This window comes from Callithrix jacchus, chromosome 10, assembly GCF_049354715.1.
Source record: "Callithrix jacchus isolate 240 chromosome 10, calJac240_pri, whole genome shotgun sequence".
Lineage (NCBI taxonomy): Eukaryota > Metazoa > Chordata > Mammalia > Primates > Cebidae > Callithrix > Callithrix jacchus.
Genome location: NC_133511.1, coordinates 55,936,566 through 55,958,953, shown reverse-complemented (window position 1 = coordinate 55,958,953; position 22,388 = coordinate 55,936,566). Strand labels below are relative to the sequence as shown.

General features: G+C 37.8%; 1 protein-coding gene and 1 pseudogene across 36 annotated transcripts in view; one reads left to right on the top strand and one right to left on the bottom strand.

The window, feature by feature from the left end:
* The window catches only part of DLG2 (discs large MAGUK scaffold protein 2), a 2,299,762-nt gene that overhangs the window by 946,675 nt on the left and 1,330,699 nt on the right, over positions 1 to 22,388 (bottom strand). The gene's annotated exons all lie outside the window — the stretch shown is intronic.
* Positions 12,225 to 22,388, top strand: part of LOC118145613 (large ribosomal subunit protein eL31 pseudogene) — a 39,426-nt pseudogene continuing 29,262 nt past the window's right edge.

Sequence of the window (22,388 nt, the reverse complement as noted above, 5' to 3'; positions counted from 1 at the left end):
TCCTGCATAGTTTGCTTTGCAGGCCTGTAAAAGACAGTACTTCACCAGCCCTCCTAGAGTTTTGATTGCCTTTGTCTTTTCCCCACACTCTTTACCTTTATTGTCATACTTCTATTTATAGACTCCTGATTATATGATTTATTCTATCAAGTCACTGCTTTTCTAGGCTTCCTTCAGAAGGTTCTGAAATTTCTCTTTTACTTAAACTGGTTACCCCCCAAGCCATTTGTACTCATGTTGTTTTGGGATGCCTCACCACACCTCTTCCTTGGTCTGCGGAGTTCACTCCACTGTTTCCAACAACCGTGGCTTCCTGTTTCTGGGCTTACTCCCTCATTAAGTACAATCTGAAGGAGTCGCTAGCATAAGAGTGTGCAGAAGGCAGACTTTCTAAGCACTCACACCATTAAAAATATGTTTATTCTTCTACTTGATTAGAACTTCGGCTAGGTTCTAAGTTAAGAACAAACTCTTAGGTTAATGAAGATTTTTCTGAGAATTGTGAAAGTATTGCTCTATCATCTACATAGTCCATAGTACTACATAGTAGAGTTCATTAAATATTAAGTGAATTAACAACATCGCAGAAACTTTCTTATTCTTTTAAAAGTTATCTTCAATTTCAGACATTTATTCAACCGGTGGTGGTCATGTCTCTGAAAATTCTAGACATGAAAATTGAACATGAACCCTATCAACTTGAGTGGAGCAAGGCATGGGGAAGGGCCACCAGGGCAGATTTGTCTGGCTACTATTTCATGTCCACAAATAAAAAGAGAGTTAGGAATCATGAATGAATCTCTCACTATCTAAGTGCGTATCAGTAACCCAAGAAGACCAATTACTTTCAAATTGATTAGCAAAATGTCAAATCAGCCACAGAACATTCAAGTCAGCTGAAATACAGAGAAGGTAGGTGACATTCAGCAATATAATACAATCTATCACTAGCAAAGATAAGAACTTAAAACAGTAATTACTAGCTTTATTATAGATTAATAAGTTAACTAAATAAATAACCATAATATAGAAACAGAAGGGGGAGTAAAACAATAAAAACAATGTTATCCATTATCACATCACTACTTGCACTCTAAAATTTCTTTCAATTTAAAAGCTTTTTTTTTTTCTTTTGAGACAGTTTCGCTCTGTCACCCTGGCTGGAGCACAGTGGCACAATCTCACCTCACTACAATTTCTGCCTCCAGGATGTATGGCTAATTTTTGTATTTTTAGTAGAGATGGGGTTTCACCATGTTGGCCAGGCTGGTCTCAAATGCCTGACCCTGTGATCCGCCCACCTCTGCCTCCCAAAGTGCGAGGATTACTGTCGTGAGCCACCGCGCCTGCCGCTGAGAGCTTTCAACAGTTTCATTTTGGTTCTGGATTAATAACCTCTTTTGTCAACGATTTTCTCATTTGAATTTTCCTTTCTACTTTCTATTCTTCTGGTTATTTTCTACAACACATACATGATTTGAGCCTGAAATGTTCTCTAGATTTTTGTTTTTACTTAAGAATTCAATTAAGGTTGAAAACATATACCAACTAAATTTGTGAAAGTATTGTCTTCTATCTGAGTTAGTTTATTTAGATTCTTTCATTTAAAATACTTCTGAAATTTCAGGTAATTAATTAGGTAAGGAGGGTAAATATGAAAATCAGTAAGTAAGCTGTTTAACAATTTAATAATTAATTTCCCAAACTCAAAGTTTTACTGGGTTTTGTAACAAGTCATTTTGCCATACAAACTATAAATCTAGTGAATAATTTGTTTGTATATCTCCATTACCTAAAAAACATTTGGTATAAGAATTAAAAAAATTTTAAATGTAAGAATTGTTTTTTTATTAAGCACCACCAATATGTGTATCAAAAGAAGAATTCCCAGAACTATAATTAAAATGTCTTCAAAAGCATTCTGGATCCTGTCAATACCTTGGTGATAACTTTCCATCTAAAACTTAAAGTCTCCTCCTTTGTCTAAGATTTCATAAAATTAAGTCTATTCTTAGAATAGTGTACTTTCTGTATCCAGTCAGTAAGGAAAACATCTACATATTAAGAGTTATGCATAATACAGGCAATATAATTTAACATTTACAAATTTATTTGGGTTTTAACTTTTGAGCTTGGGAGACTAAACTAGTATAATGTTATAATTTTTATTCATTTTTAGATTGAATATTTCAAGTTGTACATAAATGACCTTTCTCCCAGAATAGTTCTCATTTATACCCAAAAGTATAAACTTTACGAAATTGGTTCTACAGAAATTATAATTAAAAAGAAATTAGTTATACAGAAAAATATTAAAATCTCCTCACAAAAAAATAAATAGCCAACTCTGTGCAGTGTTCCGCTTTGCTGCTTAGCCCCTGAGGCCTCTTTAGCATAGAAACATGTCTAGAGATAACTGGTCAATGGCAGGCCCTTTGCTAGGTGCAGCGGGGTATGCAAAAGCTAAATGAAAGACAACCCTCCTGTTCCAAGAAGTGAACAGTCCGAAATGCCACCAAGATCAAATATTATAATTACATTTATCAATGTATGTTTGTCAACATACTTTGTACATTATTTTATACCTATAATATCCCTTTGCCTTGCATATACTTCAAATATCTTTTCATTGTTTATTTCAGGTTTACTCAGAAGATCAAAGGATATGTGTTACCTGAAAGCAAATAAAGCTACAAAAACAGTTCTTCAGATTTTGCTACTTTTACGGATGATGAAGTGTCAATGTCATGAGAAGGTCTGGCTACTATGTGTGACTGAAGCCTTATTACTGTTGCCTTGTCAAAGACCATGCACATAGTACCCAAAGCCAATTCTAGGGGGGAATCGTTAATGTAGAGGTGATCTCTTTTCCAGCAAAAGTGTCTCATTTGTTTCTTCGAGTTAATGCTCCCACAACCTTCAGCAATCCCTTACTGCTATTATCAAAACCAGGGAGAAAAAAATATCTTAATATCAATTTTCCCAATTCCCCTAAAAAGTTTTGAACCTCTTGTGCTACATTCCTTTATCATTCAACCCTTCTGCTAAGTCTGAAAAACAGATTTGTGGTCTATACACCTCTTAAAGCCAGTACTCTTGATGTCTTCATTGGATCTTATCTTAAAAATTTAGAACACACTCCCTTTTTTTTTTTTTTTTGAGAGGGAGTTTCACTCTTGTCGCCCAGGCTGGAGTACAGTGGTATGATCTCGACCCACTGCAACCTGTGCCTCCCAGGTTCAAGAGATTATCCTGCCTAGCCTACAGAGTAGGACAACCAAGGTATCCAGGTTCTCTCATCAAAATTGATTAGAAGGCTGCTGTGACCCACGGAGAGAAGGAAGATCAGCATGGTGAGGCAGCCCACCTGAGAGCCACGCAGGGAAGGTCAACCCCCTAACCCCAGCCAAGGGAGTCAGGTGAGTGAGCTTGCTACCCAGCCAGGGAAACTGGGCTTTTTCTATGCCACCAGGGCCTAGCTTCCCAACCCTGGAATTTGCAGATTCTTACAGACTCTTGAGAGGGAATCTGCTTAAACCTACAAAACTCCCAGGGGAAGGGGTGACCAGCACCAGCTGTGGCTGCCTGTTATGTAAGCCATTTGAGCTCCTGGGGGTGGGGCAGCAGTCAGCTGGGACTTCCAATAGCCTAACACACTAAGTACCCATTTCTATAGCTCCAGACTGTGCTTTTCACTTGCTGGAACCAGGGAGGCTGGAGAGCTTAGTCCCAAGACTTGTCCCCATAGCCCAACACAACAGCTGTGGCAGTCTGCAGGTAGAGTGCCCCTTCAGCCCTAACCCAGACCCTCCTTCCTTGGTGGATGAGGCTTTCCTGCAGGATCCCCAATAATTCCAGCCAGAGGCTCAGGAACAGAATTTGGATCTCCCTGGGCCTGAGACCCTGGCAGGAGGGGGTGCCACAGTCTCTTCAGATCAGCAAACTTAGCCTGTTATCATGGTAGTTCTGAGGAATCTGGGAAGCCCAGACAAATGAGTTTCCCTCCAGCAAAACACACCCTCTCCACAATGGAAAAAGTGCTTCATTAAATGGGTCCTGCTCCCCATGCCACCCAACTGGGTGAGACACTCCAGCAGGAGTTGTCAGACACCCTATTCAGGAGCAATCCTACTGGCATCAGGTTGGTACCCCTCAAGGTCAGAGGTCCCAGAAGAAGCAGCAGGCACCCATCTTTGCTGCTCTCCAGCCTCCCTGAATGACATCTCCAGGCACAGGACTGAATCATATGAATAGGGCTTGAAGTGAACCCCCAGCGAACCGCAGTAGCCCTACAGAAGAGTGACTAGATTACTGAAAGAAAAACAAACAGAAAGCAACAACAGCATCATCAACAACAACAAAAGGCCCCACAAAACCCCATCCAAGGTGAGTCGCTTCAAACACTGAAACTGGACAAACTTAAGAAGATGAGAAAGAATATAACAAAAATGCTAAAACACAAAAGGCCAGAGTGCCTTTTCTCCAAATGATTGCAACATCTCTTCATCAAGAGGGCAGAAATGGCAAGAGGATCAGATGGCTGAGTTGACAGTAGGATTCAGAAGATGGGTAATAAAAAACTACAGTGAGTTAAAGGAACATGTTCTAACCCAATGCAAAGAAAAACACTGATAAAAGGTTAGAGGAATTGCTAACTAGAAAAACCAGTTTAGAGAAAAACATAAGTGATCTGATGGAGTTGAAAAACACAGCAAGAGAACTTCTGAAGCATACACAATTATCAACAGCCAAAGTGACCAAGTGGAAAAAAGGATATCAGAGTTTGAAGGCCACCTTACTGAAATAAGAAATGCAGACAAGAAGAGAGAAAAAAGAATGCAAAGGAATGAACAAAGCCTCCAAGAAATATAGGACTTTATTAAAAGACCAAACCTATGATTGGAGTACCAGAAGGTGATGGGGAGAATGGAAACAAGATGTAAAACACACTTCAGGATATTATCCAGGAGAACTTCCCCAAACTAGCAAGACAGGCCAACATGAAAATTCAGGAAATACAAAGAATACCATTAAGATACTCCATGAGAAGATCAACCCCAAGACACATAATCATCAGATTCTTCAAGGTCAAAATGAAGGAAAAACTGTTAATGGCAGCCAGAGAAAAAGGCCAAATCACCTACCAAACAAAGCCCATCAGATTAACAGCAGACCACACAGCAGAAACTCTAGAAATCAGAAGAGAAAGGGAGCCAATATTCAACATTCTTAAAGAAAAGAATTTTCAACCCCAAATTTCATATCCAGCCAAACTAAGCTTCATAAGCGAAAGAGAAATAAAATCCTTTCCAGACAAGCAAATGCTGAGGGATTTTATTACCACCAGGCCTTCCCTGCAAGAGCTTCTGAAAAAAATCACTAAATATGGAAAGGAAAAAAACAGTACCAGCCACTGCAAAAACACACCAAGATATAAAGACCAATGACACTGTGAATAAAGTGCATCCATTAGTGTGCAAAATAACCAGTTGGCATCATGCCAGGATTAAATTTACACATAACAATATTAACCTTAAATGTAAATGATGGCTGGGCGTGGTGGCTCACGCCTGTAATCCCAGCATTTTGGGAGGCTGAGGCGGGTGGATCACAGGGTCAAGAGATTGAGACCATCCTGGTCAACATGGTGAAATCCTGTGTCTACTAAAAATACAAAAAATTAGCTGGGCATGGTGATGTGTGCCTATAATTCCAGCTACTCAGGAGGCTGAGGCAGGAGAATTGCCTGAACCCAGGAGGCGCAGGTTGCAGTGAGCCGAGATAGCGCCATTGCACTCCAGCCTGGGTAATGAGAGCAAAACTCCGTCTCAAAAAAAAAAAAAACCAAAACATAAATGATGTGCTGTAGTCAGGAGACCCATCTTACATGCAAAGACAACAGGCTCAAAATAAAGGGATGAAAGAAAATTTATGAAGTAAATGGAAAGAAAAAAAAAGCAGGGGTTGCAATCTTAGTCTCTGACAAAACAGACTTTAAACCAACAAATATCAAAAAAGACAAAGAAGGGCATTACATATTGGTAAAAGGAACAATTCAACAAGAAGAACTAACTATTCTAAATATATATGCACCCAATACAGGCACACTCAGATTCATAAAGCAAGTTCTCAGAGACCTACAAAGAGACTTAGACTCTCACACAATAATAGTAGGCAGGAGACTTTTCAGTATTAGACAGATCAGTGAGACAGAAAATTAACAAGGATATTCATGACTTGAATTCAGCTCTGGATCATGTGGACCTAGTAGAAGTCCACAAAACTGTCTACCTCAAATCAACAGACTATACATTCTTCTCAGTGCTACATGGCACTTATTCTAAAATCAACAACATAACTGGAGGTAAAACACTCCTCAGCAAATGCAAAAAATGGAAATCATAACAAACAGTCTCTCAGACCACAGTGCAATCAAATTGGAACTCAGGATTAAGAAACTCATTCAAAACCATGTGATTTCATGGAAATTAAACAACCTGCTCCTGTGCAACGTCTGGGTAAATAATGAAATTAAGGCACATATCAAGAAGTTCTTTGAAAGCAATGAGAAGAAAGAGACAACCTATCAGAATCTCTAAGACACAGCTAAAGCAATTTTAAGAGGGAAACTTATAGCACTAAATGCCCACATCCAAAAGCCAGAAAGATCTCAAATCATACCCTAACACCACAATTAAAAGAGCTAGATGGGCAAAAGCAAACTAATAAAAAAAATATCAGAAAAGAATTTTAGAAGACAGTGACATGAGAAACCCTCTAAAAGAAAAATCAATGAATCCAGGAACTGTTTTTTGAAAAAGTAACAAAATAGATAGACTGCTGCTAGACTAATAAAGAAGATGAAAGAATCAAATAGTCACAAAAAAATGATAAACAGGATATCATCACTGATCCCACAGGAATACAAACTACTATCAGAATATTATAAACACCTCTATACAAATAAGCTAGAAAATCTAGAAGAAATGGATACATTCTTGGACACACACATCCTACGAAGACTAAACCAGAAAGAACCTGAACCAATAACACCAATAACAAGCTCTGAAAGTGATTTTTTTGGAGACCGAGTTTCACTCTTGTTACCCAGGCTGGAGTACAATGGCATGATCTTGGCTCATCACAACCTCCCAAGTGAGGCAGTAATTAATAGGCTACCAACCAAGAAAAGCCCAGGACCATACAGATTCACAGCTGAATGCTACCAAAAATACAAAAAGGAACTAGTACCATTTCCTCTGAGGCTATTCCAAACAACTGACAAGGATGCTGCTTTTATGAAGCCAGAATCATCCTGATACCAAAACATGGCAGAGACACAACAAAATAAGGAAATTTCATGCCAGTATCCCTGATGAACATAGGTGTGAAAATCCTCAATAAAATACTGGTAAACTGAATTCAGCAGCACATCAGAAAGCTTATCCATCATGATCAAGTTGGTTTCAACCCTGAGATGCAAGGCTGGTTCAGCATATGCAAATCAAGAAACATAATCCATCACATAAACAGAACCAAAGACAAAAACCACAGGATTATCCCAATAGACACAGAAAAGGCCTTTGATAAAATTCAACAATCCTTCATGTTAAAAACTCTCAGTAAACTAGGTACTAATGGAACATATCTCAAAATAATAAGAGCATGTATGTAAAATCCATAGCCAATAACATATTGAATGGGCAAAAGCTGGAAACATTCCCTTTGAAAGTCAGTAGAAAACAAGGATGTCCTCTCTCATCACTCCTATTCCACATAATATTGGAATTTCTGGCCAGGGCAACCAGGCAAGAGAGAGAAATAAAGTTGTATTCAAATAGAAAGAGAGAAAGTCAAGTTGTCTGTTTGCAGATGACATGATTTTATATTCAGAAAACCCCATCATCTCAGACCAAAAACTTCTTCAACTAATAAGCAACTTCAGCAAAATCTCAGGATGCAAAATCAATGTGCAAAAATCATAGGCATTTCTTTACACCAACAATAGGCAAGCAGAGAGCCAGATCATGAGCAAACTCTTATTCATAACTGCTACGAAGAGAATACAAAACTTAGGAATATGGCTAACAAAGGATGTGAAGGGCCTCTTCAAGGAGAACTACAAACCACTGATCCAGGAAATGAGAGGACACACATGGAAAAACATTCCATCCTCATTGATAGGAAGAATCAATATTGTGAAAATAGCCATACTGTTCTAAGTAATTTATAGCTTCAATGCTGTTCCCATAAAACTACCATTGATATTCCTCACATAATTAGAAATAACTATTTAAAATTTCATATGGAATCAAAAGAGACCCCATATAGGCAAGACAATCCTAAGCAAAAAGACCAAAGCTGGAGGCATCACACTACTTGACTTCAATCTACACGACAAGGCTACCATAACAAAAACAGCATGGTACTGGTACCAAAACAGAATATAGACAAATGGAGCAGAACGCAGATCTTAGAAATAATACCACACTATCTACAACCATCTGATCTTTGACAAACTTGACAGAAACATAATAGGGGAAAGGATCTCCTATTTAGTAAGTGGTGCTGGGAAAACTGACTAACCATATGCAGAAAGCTGAAACTGGAGCCCTTCCTTACATCTTACACAAAAATTAACTCAAGATGGATTAAAGATTTAAGTGTAAAACCCAAAACCATAAAAACTCCCAGAAGAAAACCTAGGCAATACCATTCAGGACATAGGCATGGGCAACGATTTCATGACTAAAACACCAAAAGCAATTGCAACAAAGGCCAAAATAGACAAATGGCATTTAATTAAACTAAAGAGCTTCTGCACAGCAAACAAAACTATTATCAGCAATAACTGGCAACCTATGGAATGGGAGAAGATTTTTGCAATCAACCCATCTAACAAAGGTCTAATATTCAGTATTTCCAAGGGACTTAAACATATTTACAAGAAAAAACCAAACGTGGTTATCGTGGGTCAAGAAATACCAAAAGGCAGAAGGTATTTTTTAAAAAGTGCAACAGCTACCTAAGGCTGTCCAGTGCACTCTGGAGCCTGGAGAGCTACACAAGCTTATGCTCTTAATTCGGCAGGAATGCCCTTGGTTTCCTGATCAAGGAACCTTAGATTTAGAGTTATGGGAGCAGGTAGGTCCCTGTCTGATAAAAGGATATGAGCAAGTTCATTTTACTAATGTTACTATTTCAACCACCTGGGTGCTGGTAGGCTCTGCATGGTATCCTCTTCATCTACAAGACTGTGGTGATTCAGAATGCCTATCTTCTTCACCTGAAGGGAATTCAGGAGATTTAAAGGACAAGCAAAAACAGGAACCAGAACAACAGGGAGAGATTTGTCTCCCCACTTCATTCCCTTTTATGGGGAATAGAAAGAGACTTTTTCTAGTGAGGGTAAGTACAAATCAGAGCCTTTTCCTCCTCCTATAGAAAAACCATTGCCCCCTTTCCTCCATCCTTAAAGAGACCTGCATTCCTTGGCCCAATTCTGTTTGGTCAACAGCACCTCCCATCTCTGTTGAGGAGATTGGAGGCCTCCCACGGGATGGTCCTTGGATAAGAACCCCATCAGCGAACATCTATATGATCAGGTGGTCCTGTCCCCTTAACAAACTTCCCTGCTGGAGGGGTGGCTCCAGGAGGGAAGAGAAGTGGCTGATGACGATTGTCTTCCTAATATACAAGCTCTCACTTTCCATTTCCAGGATCGATCATTCTGACCTTGTGGTTTTTCTGTTTCCCTGGAGTATTAAGCAAAGTTGTACATTGCCTCCTGGGTTTTATATCAGAAAACTCTGGGTTTCTTGCTGCCCACAGAAGTCTGGGGCAGGAGAGTTGCTAAGAAGCCATGGAGGGCCCATTTGGTCTCTGGCAGTCTAAGCAAGTTGCTTTTTCTGGGTTTGTGGCGATGGAGGGGAGGCCAAGAGGCACAGACCGAGTCCCTGGGTGGCTGCTGGCAGCTCCAGCACAGTCCTGAGAATCCTCCTCGCCATGGTCACTTGCCTTAGTAACTGTGCCCCGCAAGTGGCCTGCTGCCTGCTGCGCTGCTGCTTTTCCTACTTCTGCCCTTCCCTGCCACCCCTTGCGTGTCTCAGCTGACAAGCAATTTCTTGTCTTCCCTGGCTCTCTACAGAAAGAGCTAAGAAACAGTCCATGTACACCCTGACCTTGTTAGCCTAAGGTAGGCAGAGGGGTGTGAAGCAGCCTAGAGGACAGAGCTCTGGGGGAGAAGCCCGCTAATAAGGGGTCCTCTCCCATAGCCATATGTTAAATGCTAACTAGGCTGAGGTGGACAAGCTCTGTCAGCTGTTGTCATCTTCAGAAGATAGATGCAGCAGTAAGGAATGTTTGTTCTGCTTTCTTATAAAATGTTTAAAAAATACTGTGGCTAGGTAATTTCAAAGCAGACCCTGTGCTGCATGTCTACTCCTCCCCTGAGCCTCTCTGCTTGGGGGTAATAAAAATAATAAAAAGCCCAGTATGTTTTCAGTACCTTACCTAAGAGGGTTGGCCCCAAGAGTAGGTGGTCTGGAGGATGAGGGGAGCGGTCTTCTCCCAGCCTGTTACCCTCTTGCCTCCTGCCCCGCATTTATACGCACACTTTACCACCTGGTCATTCCCTGGCCTCTTGCTGCCATGTGTAGTCTTCCTTTCTTCCTCTCAGGGTAAGGGGAGGTACAGGTAGCAGGCTACTAAAAAAAGGGGCTGCCTGAGGAGCCCAGAGCAGGTGTAAAGGAACTGACCACAGCCCTACTTTCCCAATCTCACTTCTAAGACATTCCAGCTAAAGGCTAATGCACAAAAATGGCCAGCACCTAAGGACATTTAAAAATGTTTTTTGGAGGTTTTTCTTTTTTATATACACTTAAGCTAACTCAATGCAGGTTTATTATCCTGGCAACTTGAAGTTACGTTCTAATGACTTTCAAGGACCAACAGGTGGTACAAATCACTTAAAATATCCAACCCTTCCATGCCTTAGTTTAGCAGGTAGGTTTTTTTTTTTTCTGTTTCTGTATTTATGTGCTATTTACCTGTCTCATAACCTCTCTGAACATAAACAAAAGACCACAGATTTAACACCTTCTCTTCTCATAAAGGGGTGTCAACATTGGGTCCAATTATCAAGATATTATCCTACTACTCTTTTCCTCCCGTTAAGCAGGGAACAATTTCATACTCTCTTAGCTTGTGATCTCCACTGGCAAGTAGCAATGGCTGACTTTACTGGTAATATCAGTTTTCATTTACCAGCCTCTAGGTTCCTAAACTTTTTGCAAACTGTGCCTGTTAAATTTGTATCTATTGTCTCTGAGCACTTGCTTCACGCCACTACGGTCTTTAAAGATGGTTCAGGAAGAAGCAAAGCAAAAGTAGCTATAGTGTGGCAAGATGCCATGCAAAATTGGCAACGCAAAATCCAGGAACATTTTAAAACTATGAAACAGGCAGAGTTAGGTGCCCTAATGTTGGCCTTACAGACTTTTTGTCACCAAGATATAAACATAGTTAATGATTCTGCTTGTGCGGTGAATAGTATTACTCATTTAGATCTTGCACATGTGAAGGGCATTACTGATGACTCTCTACTAGCTTTGTTTGTTACAGCGCAAGAGCTCCTCTGTGCCCATCGTCACCATCTTTATATCACACATATTTGCCCTCATTCTAGGCTACCTGGTTCCTTATTAGAAGGGAGTGCTCAAACTGATGCTCTGGTACAAAAACAACTGTGGTTTGCAGATTCTTTTGGTTTTTTGCAAGCTCAAGCTGATCTTACTTTTTCATCAGAATACTCCTAATTGCCAATGGCATTCTCTCTCTCCTTTTTCATTAGCACGTGGTGCCAACCCACAAGGTCGGGTGCCTAATGCTATCCGGAAAACTGATGTTACTCAGTATTCACTGCTTGGACATTTTAAATTTCTCCATGTTACCATGGACACTTATACTGGTTTAATACATGCTACTCTCCAGAGTGGCAAAAAAACTAAAGATGCAATTGCTCATTTGTTTAAATCTATTATAACTCTAGGCCTTCTATAAACTATAGAAACTGATAATGGTCCTTACTATCTAGGTGTTCAATTCGCATATGCTTTGCAACTTTGGCACATACAGTATAAAACTAATATCCCTTATAACTCAACCAGGTAGGCCATTGTTAAATGAGCTCATTAAACTCTTAAAGTATATCTTAATAAACAAAAATGGGGGAATATGGAACTCTTTCCTTGAGAATAGGATCTGTCTTTGGAGAACTGACCAGCAATGATGGTTGTGACTCGGAAGGCACCAGACATTACTTGAGGACAGCTAAAGAGATTGGATCAACAAGCAACTATCAGCCTGCCGCCGTGGAAGCCCTTGCAACTTCAGAGAATTGGTTTCTTATGTATCTGGCAGTAATTGGAAAACTTCTCAGAAATTAAGACAGACATGGATTTTAGGGTGGCTGATAATTCTTGTCCTTTGCCAAATGGGATCAGCTCAAGAACATGTTTATTGGAGTCATGTTCTAAATCCCCCTGTTTTTAATGTCATTACATGGTGGGATGCTGACCCACCTTTGTCATCTAATGATACTTCTTGGACAGGAAGTCAGTAGATGCCCTTGTCTTACTCCTTAAATGAAGATTTGAGATGGATTAAACTTAATGACTCCTTGATTTTATTGTCTAGTAAGCTTTTTGTTTTTCCACAATAGCACATGACAAGTGTGTTACTCTCATTCCTCAGGAGTATCTGTACTATCAGCCCAAAAGGGATACTAAGCTTGCAAATTTGACCTTTATTTCTGCTGTTTTTATTTCTGACCTTTATTTCTATTATTACCACTAATCTTGCTGGGGTCTCTAATGAAGCTCCACAAGTGCCTGATCTTCCTATATGACATCTGAGGAGGGACTGAAGATATAAGTTTGGGGCCATCCATTAGTCTCTGTGCAGACAGCCTGTGCTATGACAAGGGCCTCTGATAATGACACTACTTTATTGGGGTTCTCATGTTTATTATATGTCTGCAAATCAGACTATTGAATTTGGGAATTCCTCCAATAGTTCTATCACCCTGTCAGGGTATGGGCTTTCAGAACCCATATTACAAATAAAAGAGAAACAAGCTTTAAGCCCTGTTCATACCCAAATTTGGAGACTAAGTCTTCCTTTTTTGAATGGGTTCTTTCACATGGTGAGTACATTACTAGTGGTAGCAACTATACCCTTTCTTTGCACAATAATGTTACTGATATAGTCTTAATTTGTACTACATACCCTTATATACTTTGGTTTCAGTAAGGTGTTCCTAACATAGAGCAGAATCAATCCTTCTATAGTATTAAAGTGTCTTCCAGTAGTTGGTATGCTTCATATTTGTCTCATCAAAACATTGCACAGTTAAATATAACCTATGTCATTATTTTAAAATGGCAGGCAGAATTGTGGCTGTCTGTAAATTTAACCCGAAATTGGAAAGGCGATTTCACCTTGCAGTTATTTAGAAAAGCACATCTGCAAGGGGCTTATAGCAACCATTTGCCTTCTCAAACTTCCATCTTGAGTGTGAATTAAAGAAACAACTCGTGAATGATCACAGCAATTACAAACAAGTACCATTCAGCATTTTCAAGAAGGTTTTCAATGGTTAAACCCGAACACTTGGATGTCTGGGTTAAACATACACATTTGGGTGGTGGCTGCTATACTTTTTCTTTTTTGTATCTGTTTGCTAGGCATCTGCACATGGCTCTGTACTGCCACCTAAATCATCTACAACCAGGGAAGAACAATGGAAGCTACACTTGCATTGGATGACCAGCATGCTCTAAGAATTAAAGAAAGGGGAGATGTAAGGGGCACACGGCAACATATTAAAGCTTATGTACATGGAATTTGAGGTCGGGGTATGGAAAAATACTGAGGCAGTGTGTATATTTTTGGTGCATGGAAATGAAACTCCTTGACCCTGAAAACAGGACAGGGAGTGGAGTGTGTGGTGTGATAAGGAATGCTGAAAACGGCCTCCTAAGAATGCAGTTTGAGTGTGTACAAGGTCACAGGTGCCTCAGCAACCCACCTCGAATGACCGTCTAATAGACTTTTGTCATTGACACAAGCCCTTTCAATAAATACTTGGTGGACAGATGCTGTGGTGGGCTCTCTCAGAAGAGCTATCCCCCAGCCCCGCTCAGCTGGAACTGTCTCAGTATTTTATTATTGGTGTTCACTGCAAGCTATAAGCTCTGCAAGACGACAGGTCGATAGGTGCGGCAAATCACCATGGCACATGTATACCTATGTAACAATCTTACACGTTCTGCACATGTATCCCATTTTTTTAGAAGAAATAAAGAAGAAAAACATTGTAAATCAGAATAAAAGTTCACTCTCACACCCTACTTACCTATTGGATTACCCATATTATACTTTTCTGGCTTGTTGTGGTCTAACACTGCACCACTATAGATGCAACCATGCACTGGGAACATATAATAAAAAACAGCCTGGCTGATAAACATATATTCAACTTGTCATACAGATATACAGAATTCCAATCATAACAGGGAAGTTATTATTGGAGGGAAGTACCATAAGTGGAGCTTGAATGGCCATGTCATTAATTACCAAAAGGCTACAGATCCTATTGGGTGATCTAAACTAACTCTTTAATTATCATCAATCTCAAAGAACTCATCACACACACACACACACACACACACACACACACACACACCCCTCCCATCTCTAACAATTTTCCAAATTGCTGACAGGTGGAAAGTTAAAAGAGTGGTCTAATAACAAAAACCTCCCACTGTTCTTTGGTTTGCCATTTTTTTGTTGTGTACTTTCTGCGATGATGTGGGGAGGTTGGCTGGGTGGGCTGTTTTCCAGAAGTGGGTAGGAGAAAAGAGGGTAGCTATTTCATTTTAATTTATAGATTCCTAATTTATTCAAATTTCGAATCTAAGTATTTTAGATTACAATTATTTCAGTACCTTGTGTTTCTAGAAATGTCACGGTTTAGAGAAACCCATCCCTGGCTACTACATGAAGCAGCAAATGGAGAAAACCTCACAAGAGAGGAGCATGTGATAAGTGTGATAACAAGGGAAAGGGGAAAGAAGAGAATGGTTAAAGAAGAAAAAGTGGATATCAAGGATTGAAGTAGAAACATGCTGAAGCCGTTTGTCTTTGTTATTAAATAATTATTTATAATGATAAAAAATAACGTAACTCTTGCTCTACTTAAATTTGTATTCCTTTGTTCACTGACTACATTGAAATTCTTGGATGTCACTCTGAGATTCTCAGGGTATCCACTTTTCTCCCTGAATATTTAGCTTAGAGATTGAGTTTGCTTTCCTCCACTAAAGGATATACTTTAATTTTCAGGCTTTCAGATAGACTGGGTTGTTGCTTCTAAAAGCCTTTATGTCAACTCTTTGTCTGCATTTTAGTTCCTGCAAAATATTAGAGAGCACCATATCTATAGCTAACCTCTATAGCTAATGTTGCTAGGAGGATTAATTTGATAAGAACTCACTAATATTTTTGAGCTTTCCTCAGCAAAGCCCAATATAAATGGTATTTCATTGTATTCATTATTTCATTGTGTTACCTAAAGTTTGTAACCAGAGTAAACAAAATTTCAAGACTTGGGTGCTTTGCACAGCCTTGTAAAGCATATATAAATGTGAAATTACTAGTGAGCAAGGGAAAGAGGGGAGGGCTCTGATGTTTTTTAACTTCTGTTCTTCAGTTAAAACTCCACAAAAACCCATCCCAAGTCAATACCAAAATGCTGAATTCAGATTTTTTTGTACCTGTAATACAAATAAAAATATATTACATGGTATGTATTGTTTAATATTAATTATATCCTTAATTTTCTTCTTGGTCCTTAATAACAAGTTATATTTACAATGGAATAGAACTGAAAAAAATTTAGAGTTGATTTATATTCATAGCCTTTGCATTTGAAGCATGACAATATCTTGTTTTCATTTTATCACTTCAAAGTTTCCAAGACAACTGGATTTATCCTCCAGAATAATTTCACACATTTTCTTCATTTAAATCAATTAAATCAATATGAAACATAACCAAGATTATATTAATATTTGTCTCTTTTGAACTGATAAGCATCTAGCCTTTGTCAACAGAAATAAAATTCTACCCTCATAATTCCTCCATTAAGAAATGCAGCTAGCTCTGGCAGGAACATCAAATTCAACTCATGAAAATTTTAAACACTTCAGATTATCTGTGGGCTCACTTCAAATTCATGAGGTAACAATATGCAAATAATTATCTCTTGGAATGTGATGGTTTAAAAATGCTAAAAACAGCTATTCCAACTTGATTATGACTTAGCAGTATCATATAGGTATAGATGTTCAATATGAATATTCAGTTCGATACATTGTTTTTAATATTGCCTTAAGTGTATAATAATCTTTGGATGCCATATGTACCATGGCATAATCCATCCTAGTAACAAAGGAATGCTTCCATAAATGTTTTACCAAAAATTATATGAGCTACTTTTCTATAGCCTTTACATCCAATTCTCTAATTCAACAATCTAAGAAGATTAAACCTTAAAACTTAGCTGTGAAACAAAAATATCAAGGAATACTATGGTAACTTAACTTAGCAAATTATGAGTCCCCTGATAATAGAGTCCACTGGTAATTTTTTATTAAATATCAGTTATACAGAAGGCACTATTTTGTTGTAGGTACGGGCTATAAATATAATGACTACTACTATTTGCTGAGTACGGACTCTACACCACACACTGTATCTTCTTTTATATATTAGTGTGGTTAGGCTTGAGTGCCAGGGTAGAAAAATTTAGAATTAATCCTGCAAACTGTTGGCAACCTTTAAAGGGTTTGTAGGGAAGGGGTCAGGAAAAATTGCATGAGTTTTGAATGACAACAAGACCTCAGGTGGTAAACAGGAACCTAAACCCCAGCAGCATCTATGGAATGTGAATCTTGGGTTGAAATGAGGGGCACTGGGATAAATTAGAGAGTCTGATGATCATCTTGTCTTAGAGACTATGAGAAATAAGTTAAAACTAAAATTACACTGTGAGGAATTTATTTCATAAATACATTTGTGCACATATGAAGTAATAGGTTTGTGTTAGTCAGAAAACAATAGGTGATGTCATGGTAACCATAAAATCTCAAGGTCTTATGTGGACAGTTTATTTGTCACTCATAAAATAAGATGCTTGTTGGTCAGCAGCACTCTTTCCTCTTTTAAGGATATTGTTGGAAACGTGATTTCTAAGGGGTGTGGCAGTGGAGAGAAGGCTGGAGAGTCGCAGATAAAGGTTTTAAGGGTCAGGCCAGAAACGGGTTATGCTAATTCTCTCCCTATCTCATTAATTAACTGAGATATGTGTCTCCATCCTAACTACACACAAGGTTGAAAATTTAGGGATACACCTATATTCAGTGGGTGCTAATGTCTCTAGGTTTAGTTGTAAGATGACATTATTAGAAACAACCCAAATACCCATCAGTAGAAAACTACCTACTAGGTTATGCTCCATTCATAAAGGGAAAGGTCTAAAAAGAAGTGCTGACATAGGAAGATCTTGGAAATATATCATTAAGTGACAGAAAATTAAGATGCAGACAAGTATGTATGTCATCTTTTTTAAAAATGTAAATATGAAATATTTGATTGGATTATAAATAATGTCTGAAAGGATACATAAGAAATTGATGACAATGTTTACTCATTTGGGGAAAGGGATGGATGAGGTAGACAATCCTTTGAGACAGCCTAGTTCTACTTTTACCAATAACCCAGTCCAAACAAATGGTTTTGGTATTTCATCTTTCCAACAACCAGTCTTTATATTACATTTTAATATTAAGTGTCAAACAATAGATATTTTACCATAACCTAATGAACAATGAATTCAAGCATAATTGAAAGTTAACAAACTCCAAGACAAGCCATGGGTGGAATGCCAGCAGAGATGTGAATTTGTCTGAATACTTTCTGAGCATTTAATAGTGTCACTACAGCTGATCGTATTCCGAGACTTCTTAATGGAAAGCAAACAAAACTAGATGCTGATTATTTTTCCTTGAATTGTTTCTTCCTAAAAACCAAATTTAAATTTAGCTTGGGATTTTCTGTTAATGTTAAAAAAAAAAAAAAAGCCAAAGCAGCTGTTTTCAGTTCAATATGCTAGAATCTGGCTCACATTGATTTTAAATTTTGTCTGCTAAGGAGGTACAAAAAGAATTGTAAGTGCCACCAGTATTAGTTTCCCATTCCATGGGGATCCCAGTGGGTGAATGGAAATGAAGAAATAGCCTCACCTATCCAGTCATCCTCTCTGAATCTCAGCTTTCTTATCTATACAACAGGAATTTGGTAGCTACCTGATGGAGTCTATGTGAAGAATCACTTCATACATACATAGACATAATGTATCTGTTAGAGACTTGTACATTGGCAAGTGCTAAATACAAATTTTTTCCAGGGAAGCTTTCCTTTACACCTTGAATGAAACTTAGGTCTCTTGTTCATCTGCTCCCATTGTGCCCTTGTGCTTCTTCTTCCAATACTTAGTTGTTTGCTGTTTGTTTCACCTGCTAGTGTGCAGTGCCTCACACACTACTGTGTTCTAAATGCCTACTACAAAGCCAGAGATGTAGTGCAATATTTCAGTTTTAAATTAGATTGATGACTGCAAACATTCTCCATCCATCTCTTTCGTTCATACTCTTTCCACAAGGTCAGCATTAAACACTAGAGCCCCTCAAAGCAAAAATGACATCTATGGCTTCATATGCCAATGGTCTTAGAGGTGTAGGTTAATATTTGTCTTGTAGGTTGGCTATATCATATTTTACTGATCATACTTATGATGTTCAAGGAATGTGATTTTCACTGAGGTCAAATCCATTTTGGTCTATTTTTGCAATAATAAGTATTTGCAAGCATGTATTGAACACTTACTATGCATCAGACATTGTTTTTGGCAGTTTACATGTAACCCTTTCAACAACTCCAGTGGGTAGATTCTGTTATTGTTCTCATTTTACAGAGAAGAAAATAGAAACAGGTAAAATATCTTACATAAAATATATAGCCTAAGTTTATGTAACTACTGTAGACAGAGCTAGTATTCTAATTTTGACAGTTTGGGTTCAGGAGTCACATTCTTCACACTTCTGCTGGATTTCTTTATAATGATAAGCTATTTTAGCATAAATATAGTTGAAAATGTATAATAGAATTGCCTATTAAATTTACTTCAAAATGAATATTTTAAATAAAATATGGATGCAGATAAAGAGACATTGGTACTCATGCATTTCTGGTGCATTATAAGGTGACATTGAACTTTTGTTATTCTGTTATTAAGTAAATAACTTAATAATATGTGAGATATAATGTGTACTCTCTAAGAAAATGGCCTAGAAATCAGATGGGATTGGCTTTGAATTACTGTAGTTAAGGATGATAAATATATAAATATCTTTCACCACTGATCACAATTCTGAGAGTTTGCTTTAAAGAAATAACACAAAACACGAAGAAAAATCTGAATAGCAAAGATGCATATGGGGTCATTTATTTATTTATGTAGATATATCCTTATCTTTTTGAAATGTTATTAGAAGATATATGTATATAAGACATATAGAAGAGTATATAAAATATGTTCAGTTTAAAAAATAATTATGAAGTATCACTCTACTTTCCTTTGTGTCTATACTAAGCACACTCTAACTTTTGCAATAATTATGTTCTTGGTTTTCTTTATATATTTTGCCACCCTTCATTCTTTGACAACATAGTACAGTTTACTTATTTTGAACTATTCAGAAACAGAATCACACAAAATGTGACTTGCCTGTTTCTTTTACCATTATATTGCATGACTCAGCTATCTAGTTTTGCATAGCAGTAGTTTTATTAACATTTAATTGAGGAGCTGCATATTTGGCTTTCTAGCTACCTTATTTTTGCTTTTAATTTGTCCAACCTGTTTTGTATTTGTTTTATTCCCTTTTTTCTTTCTTTTAGGTAACTTTTAAAAATCATATAATTTATTTATGTTTCCCTTTTTAAAAGTGGTTACCCTTGAAATTATAATGTTTAATTATCAAATTCTAAACTTTGTCAATCATTTAACTGTCATACTTATTATTAATATATTCCCATCATTAATATATTCCTGCCATCACATTTTTATTCTGCTCAATTTTTTTTTTTTTTTTTTGGAGACAGAGTCTTGCTTTATCTCAAAAGCAGGAGTGGAGTCTCAAAAGCAAAAAAAGTCTCAAAAAAAAAAAAAGCAAAAAAGTCTCAATAAAAATGTCTCAAAAGCAAAAAACTCAGGCTGGAGTGCAGTGGTGTGATCTTGGCTCACTGCAACCTCTGCCTCCTGGGTTCAAACTATTCTCCTGCTTCAGCCTCCGAAGTAACTGGCATTACAGGTGCACACCACCACGCCCAGCTAGTGTGTATTTTTAGTAGAAACAGGGTTTCACTGTGTGGGCCAGCCTGGTCTTGAACTCTTGTCCTCAAGAGATCCACCAGCCACAGCCTCCCAATGTGCTTGGAATACAAGTGTCAGCCATTGCACTGGGCCGCAGTTTTTTAACCACACAAAGCATTGTTATGTTTTATAAAATATATGTTCATTTAGATTAATTCAGATACTTATCACTCTAGGATTACTTTCTGTCTAGAGGCATTTTTTAAGGGCATTGTTTAGAGAAAGATTGCTGATGCCAAAATCTTTCATTTTTGTTTTTGTTTCTTTTTTTCTTTTCCCTGAAAGTGTCTTTATTTAGCCTTCATTTTTAAAGAAAAAAGTTAGAGGATGAGAGCTATTTTCTCAATAAATGTTGAGATATACACTGCCCTCTCTGCATCTCTCCCCCTCAGCCCCCCACCACTCTGCTAAGTTGACTCTTTCTCATTTTTACCATTCTATGTCTGGTTACAGACTTAAAAAAAAAAACTGTTTAGAATTCATGTTTCTCCTTGAATCTTTTTTGCATTTTATCAATTCCAGAAATTTCTGGCCTACTTCTTTTTCAAATATTGCCTCTGCGGCATGCTGTACGTCCCCTCCTTCAGTAATGCCTGTTGGATACTCACCAGTCCTCACCTAGCTCAATGTCCCCTCCCTTCTCATACTTCCCTTCTTTTTGCCTCTGGGAATTCTGGATAAATCTTCTGGACTATTGATTCATGGTCTCTTCAGCTTTGACTAATTTGCTGTTATACTTCTCAACTTATTTTTAATTTCAGTGTGTTTATTTTATTGAAGTTCTCTTTGTTTTTTTTCAAATCAGCTGGGTGGTTTTTATAATTTCCTGTACTGTTTATTCAAGTTTGTCTTTAATTATTTAAAACAGTAAGTATTTTATAATCCGTATGCCACAATTTCAATATGAAATCTTTGTAGGTTGATTTCAAAGCTTACATTCATTTGGTTGCAAATGCTCTCAGGGCAGAAGTGGCTTTACTGCAACATCAGTCATCAGTGCTCTGGGCTCCTGCCTTCACTTAGGCTTCTTTCATTCTTTTTTCTTTTTCTTTCTTTCTTTCCTTCCTTCTTTCTTTTTTTCTTTCTCTTTCTTTTTTTTTTTTTTTTTTTTTTTTTTTTTTTTTGTTGTTGTTGTGTTTCCTTTTTGGAGACAGGGTCTCACTCTGTCACCCAGGCTGGAGTGCAGTGTTGTGATCTCAGCTCACTGCAGTGTTGACTTCTAAAGCTCAAACAATCCTCCCACCTCAGCCTCCTGAGTAGAGGGGACTACAGATGCACACCACCACACCTTTCCAGTTTTTTACTTTTTGTAGAGGCAGGGTTTTGCCATGTTGCCCAGGCTGGAGGTTTCTGACTGAAAATGTTTAACTATCTTGTTAGTTGTCTGGTACTTTGAAGGAATTCATTTTTTTAATTGACTAGATTTAATCATTCCACAGTGTATATGTACTTCAAAATATCATGTTGTACATGATAAAAGTATGCAATGTTATTTAATTTCAGATAAATAAATAATAGTTTTTTTAAAAAATATATTAGATCCAATATTTTTAGTTGTGGTCAAAGGGTTTGTCCATGAAATGTAGTCCACTGTATTGTCAGAAAAGGAAGTCCTTGCTTTGAAAGGTTTAATAATTTAGCTGCTCAAGGGCAATGGGCTAGACTAATCTTTCACATATTTTCCCCTATTATCTTGACAGAATTATTACAAGGCATCAAACAATAAGAAGTTTAATAAGAGGTAGACTGCTCTGAGTATTTTCACCTGGAAATTAGGAGTTTTGAGTGTTCCTTTAGGCCACTGACATTCTACCATGTGATGTTAGCACTT